The 8,166-nt window shown below is 37.0% G+C and overlaps 1 long non-coding RNA gene across 2 annotated transcripts; it reads left to right on the forward strand.

Annotated features, from left to right (window-relative positions):
• The first annotated feature begins 4,255 nt into the window (after positions 1 to 4,255).
• Positions 4,256 to 8,166, forward strand: LOC145980135 (uncharacterized). 2 transcript variants are annotated; one of them, XR_014440832.1, is made up of 4 exons: positions 4,256 to 4,459; positions 5,582 to 5,743; positions 6,348 to 6,474; positions 7,854 to 8,166. It is a non-coding gene; the product is annotated as an uncharacterized LOC145980135 (long non-coding RNA). The 2 variants fall into 2 exon arrangements; XR_014440831.1 differs by lacking the exon at positions 4,256 to 4,459 and having other exon boundaries at positions 5,353 to 5,743.

An 8,166-nucleotide genomic window follows, 5' to 3' on the forward strand; every position in this document is an offset into this window, starting at 1 on the left:
CAAGTAGTGAAACCATCGAGCCCGAAAGAAATAAACAGAAAGTAGTTCACTGGCAATGTAGTGATAACTATTTATCTTATGGTTTTTTTTTTGGTGTGGTGACAAAATATGCCCAATCCCTGAGTGTGTTGTGTGTGGTGAAAAACTCAGTAATGCTGCTATAGTTCCCAGTAAATTAAAACGACATTTGTCAACAATACATTCCTCTCTGTTAAGTAAAGATGTGAATTATTTTCGTCGGTTGTTGGAACAAAATAAAAAAAAAAAACAAGTGACGCTCATGACTATTTCGGTACGTGTTTCGCAAAAAAAGTACAGAAAAGACGGAGCCGCTTCTGTGGCAGGCCGAGTGAAAGGATTCGTGGGTAAAGTACGCGAAGTAAATCGTAACTTACGAACCGACCATTATCTCATTCACCGCGAAGCCATTGTTGCTAAGTCTTTGCCATCTCCTCTGAAAATTGTGATGGACGAATGAAAAACTAAATTAGTGATGGGCAGAATCGTTCAGTAAGTTGATCCGGATCACGCAGATCGGGTCACCAAACTGATTCGTTCATTCGACTCGTTCATTTCGTTCATCTCGTTCACGGGTCTCAATGACCCACGGTTCCCTTGTGAACGACTGAGCCATAGAGATCCGTGAACGAGTGTGTTTTTGGAGCTTAGCGGATCTCTCGGTCAGCGTGAACGAAGGATCCGCAATGCAAAACGAACGAAAGAGGCTCTCAGCTGGTAAAGAAACCTTTCACGCGTACTTCGCTTGTTTCTCGGAAAGAAGAGGCGAGGCAGTAGTACATGAAGGAACAGCTTTGGTGGATGTGACTACAATGGAAATACATTCATCCTTTTGCCTTTAATCGAGAGTTGTAACATGTTAATAATATTTTTTGGCCTCTGTTATAAATAAAAACGTGAACCTACTCCCGTGCCACGAACTCATATAGAGGGTGTGGAGGCCCCCCCCCCCCACACACACACACATTCTCGATCTCGGTGAGGTGAAGTGATCAGCATTATGCTCCACGCTTATCCCAAGGCATATCAGAGGTTAGGTGAGCCCCAACTTTATGCAGGGACGTGGCCGGGGAAAAAAATCTAAGCCGTTATATCACCTTTCCCGAGAATCGAGCCCGGCTCTCCCGCGTGTCATATTATACCTTCGGTTTTCGTAATCCCAACACAAAAGGTAGGAACTGTTATAAACTAAATGTAAATATGAGCTGCTGGCTGTTTTCAAGGGCAGAAGGGACAGTGTTTCGGTGCGTTCATAGTTTACAATAAAGAGCTATTATTTGTGATTGTGAATGTATTTTTAAAACTTTCGGTCGGCAAATTGTCCTTTTTTGTAGATGGGAAAGAACAAAATATCTTGCCCACATCTTAATGATATGTTTGACAACCTCTCTCGCTCTCTCTTTGGTAATTAACAAGGTTCTTGAAATTCTAAACAAATAATAATAGAGATTAAAAAACGAGTCAAGATCCACATTTTGGCTTAATTTTCTTCAAGATTCACAATGTTTTAAAGCAGCTGAACGTCATCTTAAAAGTTTCTGAACTCTGTTTCCTTTCTGTAATGACTACGAGTACAGTACAATCTAAGAGTAATTTATAAACTGAAAACTTTTACAATTTTAATGGAAAAATAATGGCTTTTTTTAAACGAATTTAAAGAAGCACCGGTAACCAACAATACACATTTTATGCAAAAGCGAGAAATGTAGAAATTGGTGGTGCACAACAATCTACCAACAATCAAAATCACATATTGTTTGAAATTCTATATACGTCATGATTAACACAATTGCCAAGAAAACCGATGTAAAGTAGGTAAAACATTATTTTACGCGAATTTAATTTATTCCAATGGCATGCACAAAATAAAACTTTTCTTCCAAAACAAATAACACGGACAAGCATAAACATTAGTTTTTTTGTGGAATAACGTTAACAGGTTTGCCTTGGTTCTCCGTCAGGTCATAGTTTGCTTATTCCATCCCCTTTTCTTTTTGCCTCTGAATGCCAGGCAGCCTGTTAGTCCCACCCCCCACCCCTGTAATTGGTTTCAGCTTCTCGTCGCTACGCTACAACTTCCTTTCCTTTTGGCTGCGGGCTATGTCGACACGTTCCATTCCACAGAGAGGAGGGTGTGCGCGCAGTGATCCGAATCTTAAAGATCCGGATCCCAAGATATTCTGCCGGTCGCTTTGAACGAGTGACCCGTGGAACAAAACGGATCTGTCAGTCATCTCGGACCCGTGAACGAGTCGGTCATCGTGAACGAAATATCGCTCGCGCATCGTTCACTGCGCACAGTTTGGCTGATTCGCGTGGTGAGGTTATTTGTATATGGGGCCGAGACTGGGAGAGGGGGAGAGGGAGGGAGGGGGAGAAAGAAAGAGAGAGAGGATTCCGTAGCACGAGAAAACACCAGCTTGTTAGTTTACGTGCTTTCGTTGGTGTTGGTTAATTATGAATGACACTCATTATGCTGCATTAAACGGTAGTCTGTATTTTGAAAATAAGTTTCCATCTTTCTTCTCAAAAACATGTTCAACAAGCGTGTGTGCAGTGGCGTGCCCAAGTCGGGGGTTGGTGGGGGTTATAACCCCCCTTTGGCCCAGAATTCCTAAAAACAAGAACGTCAAAAATAGTAAAATATGGCAAAATGAGGACCGACTACCCAAAAAAAGTGTACGTAACCCCCCTTTTTCAAAATCCTGGGCACGCTACTGCGTGTGTGGTATATAATAAAGCTGCTTTCGCCTTTTTCCGTCACGGATAATCTGATATAGATATTACATAAACTTTGTTTAGATACTATAAGCACAATTTATAGTAATTAATGTATATTTTAAAGTGATATGCGATTTCAACCTGTAAGGAATAATAATAATAATATATATTTTATAATAATAGTTTATTCAGCCAGCGAGAATCAACATATATATTTGCACTACAGTTTGATTGCTTTTCTTCAGTTAGTTCGATTGCTTTTCTTCAATTATTAATAATAAGGGCATTATGAGGACATAAAAACAATAATGTAAATATAACTTTTACTACACGAACAGTTGTGTGTATGTGTGTATGCGTGTGTCTATGTATATATATCTTAGTGCAGTGCTTGAAAAAAAACTCGCAGAACTTTTGTACTGTACAGGAACACGTTGAGAAGTTCACACACATTGACATCTTTGGTGAGTAATTTTACATTTTATTATGGTGCTCTTTTCTTTATAAGAAAATAATAATTTTATAAGTCATACGACAATATTCACAAGTGCATAACATCATTGAGTATTCCATTATATTTTATTAATTGGTGAATTTTGCTGCTCACGTTCTGTGGTGAGTGCAAAAACTTAGAATAAAAATAAGCTATCAATTGCAAAGTTTTGTTTTTAATGTTAAGTACGAATTTCTTTGAAAATACAAATTTTGAAAAGCAAAAAATTAAGGTCCCTAGTTGTATTTACAGAATTTGGGACAAAATGCAGGAATGTACAAATTGTTATTGCATAACAATCGGCAACAATCAAATTCATATATTGTCTTGAAATGCTGTTCCATCCAGTTTTTAATGTTGTGTCCAGTTAATAATGCTGCTTAAACAGGCAGGAAACTGACGTAAATTAAGTAAAACTTCATTTTGCTCAGATTTAATGTATTCCTGTGATATGTACCTATCAATATTTTCGTTCCAAAATTAGAATTCCAAAGTGAATATATATATTACATATATATCTGCAGCAAGAATAAAATAAATAAATGTCAGGGGTAGCGTCGGCGCCTTGTAATAAAGGGGTCCCGGGTTCGATACCCGGTGGACGCATATAGTGGTTCGGATCCCACGTTTAACTGTAGGTCCAATCCCGATTAGTCTTAATGTGCATAAAGTGGACTTCAAAGAAACAAAAATAAATCTGTGAGATAGTTGAGGCTAGCCTAGCGGGGCGTCTCCACATAATGCACCGCCACCATCCCAACGCCAGGCAGCCTGTCACTACGTGCTAGTGGTCAACTTCCTTTCCTTTGGCTGCATGCTATTTTGTCCGATTTCTGCATGCCACAAGGAGGGTGGGCGAGCCGACGCCGAGACCCAAGGATCCGGATCCCAAGATTTTCTCCCGGTCGCTTTGAACGAGTTAGCCGTGAAAGAAAACGGGTCTGCCAGACATCAGTCTTGAACTGTCAACACGTTAAGGTCTAACGAGTTCGTGACGTTTTTGTCAAGAAAGGCTAACGAATGGCATTTAGTGTAGTCTCCACTCTTCGTTAACGAATACGGTTACGGACGCGCTAACAGAAAACGAGTGGAACCTACTCACAAGCCAGGCACCTACCGAGTTCGTTCACGGCTGCAGATTTTCAAGATGGACACTATCAGCTGTTGCGGAGGATGGTTTTGAAGAAAGAAGAATTGCAATCCCACTTAGTTTCAGTCGTATTTCGAGTAAGTACGTCATATTAGTATGTTATTAATATTATTGGGTATGAACATAAGGGCAATTGGAACAAATCTGGGGGAGAGTGAAATACGTATGTATTGTGAATTGTTGCTACGATGTACCTAAAGAATAAATACTTCGTGCCATTTTCCTTTTTATTGTTAATTACATTGTTCCACGTACTTTGTAAGAATTAGAGCTGATATTTTTGCAACATTCCTTAAGCTTAGCAATCGCGAAATAAAATACTACTGCAAAATATATTTTGATACACCTGGGAAATGTATGCCAACATTCCACCCACGTCACATCAAAATGTAAAATAACGATGCCGCACAAAATAAGAACAATTAATTTTCTGGAACGTATTGTCCTGTTGCAACCAGTAAATGAAATTACGGTACTATAAAATACTTCAATTAGGCACCACTACCATATGTTATATATAGGGGGAAAAAATGGTACGCATGATTTATACAGTACGTGAACTGATGATAAAGATTTTAAAGGAAATTTTGACACTATATTTTAAGTTGTATTAATTGCAGGTCGAGTGTACTAAATTACGTACTCCCTCGAATTTCCATGAAAAATTCCACATGGAAAGATTAACTGTTGTTAAGACTATATCAGAAGCTTGGGGGCATAGAAACGTATATTTACAGAGTTACGGACGTTAGAATTTATCCCAAATCTATTTTTTTTATCACGACGGGAATGTAAAATTATATATTTTTTATTGTAATCACAAAATCTAACCTAAACACCTAAGCACCAGTAAAAATGAAAGTACTCCATTCGGTTGCCCAGACACTGGTGAGAGAAAACTTTTTTTGTGACAAAAATGTCATTAGTAATGTATATGTGTGTGTGTGTGTGTATGTGTGTGCATGGGAGGGGGTACTTGGTATACTGTATTCATAACCATCAATTGAAAAGGGGAAAATATTTTTTCTGTATGAAACCATCAACAGAATGCACTCAGTTTAACTACCTTATGTCATGTGTTGATAGTGGGTAGCATGAATTTATTTTAAGCATGAAAATCTTTGAGTCAGTGGGAACTGTTTGATAGAAGTTTCCTTGTAAGAGAATTTATATTTATTTTTTCTGAAATAATTTTATAGGTGCTAGAAGCTCTCATTTTCACAACATGGAGGTGCCAGCCAGATGGTTATAGGTCATCAGCCAGTGTATAGAGCAAGTGTGCAGTGCTATGGTGGTTATTGCTCCTCACAATAGATGAAGTTCCCATTGATACAAGCAGAGGAGCTGGATGTTAAAAGGAGGTAAGATAGTGTACGTTATTTTTGTTTCATTATAATAACACCTATTGACATCCATCATGTGGTGGGTTTTAGACAGCTTCTACAATAAAATGTAATAAAACATAAATACTGAAATGAGTGGCTGACTGGCCATGTAGGTAGGTATATTGTGCAAGTGAACATGCTAGTTTATTTTCAATACTATCCATATAGTTCTGGATTAGCAAACAAATTTGTATCACTTTTTATCTCGTATTCCTATTTGCATGGACAAAACAATACAATTATAATTGTTAAAACAAACCAAATCAAAGATGCTAATGGCAATAACAGTTCCAGAGTGATATTCTTTTAATATTTTATTATTTTTTATTGGAACACAGTAAAAGGTGAATTTGTGGGGTTTTCAAAACAGTTGCTATTTTCAAAGAAATCAGAAGTAAACAACTGAGTAATGTGTAACATCAGATGGATGGTATTTCTCATTCAGAATAACATGAATATATATACTTTTTTTTAAAAAAAAAAAATCATTAACTTCGTGCAGTATCTTATTATGATCAATACCTCAACTTGTTAACCCAATTATTTGTGCAAAAGTTACAGTACTTTTCCTCTTTTGCAGATAGCCGATTAAAATGAAAATATTGTGACTACTCCCGGTATCCAGGGTGGACACATGAGGAATTCCAACATCAGATACTTTTGTCAATATAAGAATAAGGCAGATACAAGGAACACTTGGCTGTTAGGTATGTAGATGTTCTAAGTCTGGAATAATTATTGTTAATAATTTTTCCATGAAGTATTTAAATTACACTCATCTCATATATGAACTGCATTATTAAAGATGTGAAGTACTATGTTTATTACCATTACTGTATTATGAATACATGTGCAGTGTTGTTTCATAATTATCTATATTCTACAATAAGTCTAGTATTCTCTTCTCTCACCTTTTTATTATTACAAAATGTGCATTATCCGTAAATTTTAAACTTAACATTTGAAGAACTCAGAAATGTTTATCAAAACGTTTTATTCTTAGATACAAGTAGTAATAATAATAATAAGAAGAAACCCTACCAGTATACAACAAGACCATGCTATGGACAATTTTATGTGGAAGCATTTTTATTAATAGAAATGTTACGTGAATGTTTCATAAAATCATATAACTATTTTTATTCCAGACAATACTTTACATGGAAGCCTTCACATAACATTCACAGTTAGCATAATCTATAATGTTTGCCACACAATGAGCATGTGATTAAATATGATACATGTTTAATTTGGATATGAATAACAAGATTATTGAAATGTAATAGAATTTGTAGAATGTAAATTGAGGATGATAAATTTATCTAACCTCGTTTGTTGTAGGCAAGTTTATAAAACACCTAGGAGTCATAACACATTAGCCCCGTCTAGTTGACTGCACTTTTTGACTCTCTTTGCACTGAAGCGTCTAGTTGGTTGCATGGTGCAACACTGAGTTGTCTAAGTTTGTTGATTTGGAGTCAAGTAGTGTATTTGGTGTCTGCACTACCTTTTGGACTGGTGTATGGTCACGTGGTGTGTGGTAACTAATCAAATGACCATTCAAAGCAGCAGACAGGCATTTGTTGAATCTTCTTAACTGGAACACTGCTTTCCGTCTAGTTGGTTGAACGTGATTTCCTTGCACTACTCTTGACACTGGATACACCTGCACTGCACAGAGTGTAAAAAAGTGCAGCAACTAGATGGGGCTATTACATGTTCATTTGTTCAACATTCCATTTGCTATGGAAATAGAGCTTTTGTGGAACACTTGCGTATTTTTAGAAGTCAAACATTGACATTGCGATTTGAACAAAAGTACTCAAAATTTCTATAAATGTGGCACTTTAGAGGATTGCCAAATTTAACATACAGTTTCTTCATAAGAGACTGGGGGAACCATCACCGGATATGTGCACTTTAGATGTTTTGAAGTAAAGGAATAGATTATAGAAGTGCTCATAAGTTAATACTTGAATTCCTGCTGATCCTTTAAAATCTTTTGAGTGAAGTTACTTTCAATTGTTATTGAGATATTTATTATCTACAGTGGAAACTCAGGACAGGCCTTTCTTTATTTTTGCAGGTAACAGTGGGTATCCAGAGGACCATGGGTCATGACACCAATAGATGGTGCTGGTGAAAACACTCCTGAGGTGCATAGCTGTCTATGTAATGGACCATTGGCATCCTAAAACAAAAATGGAAGTGTCTTTTAAAGAACATGGTGCTTCACTATCGGCCTCCTATGGCAACAAAAATCAAAGATGGAGGGATGGAAGAAAATTCAGTTTTCCCATCCACTGTCAACTCTGCATGTGTGTGTGTGTGAATCTTCAGATGTGCTTTAATGTTATTAAGTTTGTGTGAAATAGGTTTTCTGGGACATTCTTTTTGAA

The sequence above is a fragment of the Lepisma saccharinum genome, chromosome 27 (genome assembly GCF_977018435.1).
Source record: "Lepisma saccharinum chromosome 27, izLepSacc3.1, whole genome shotgun sequence".
NCBI classification, from domain to species: domain Eukaryota; kingdom Metazoa; phylum Arthropoda; class Insecta; order Zygentoma; family Lepismatidae; genus Lepisma; species Lepisma saccharinum.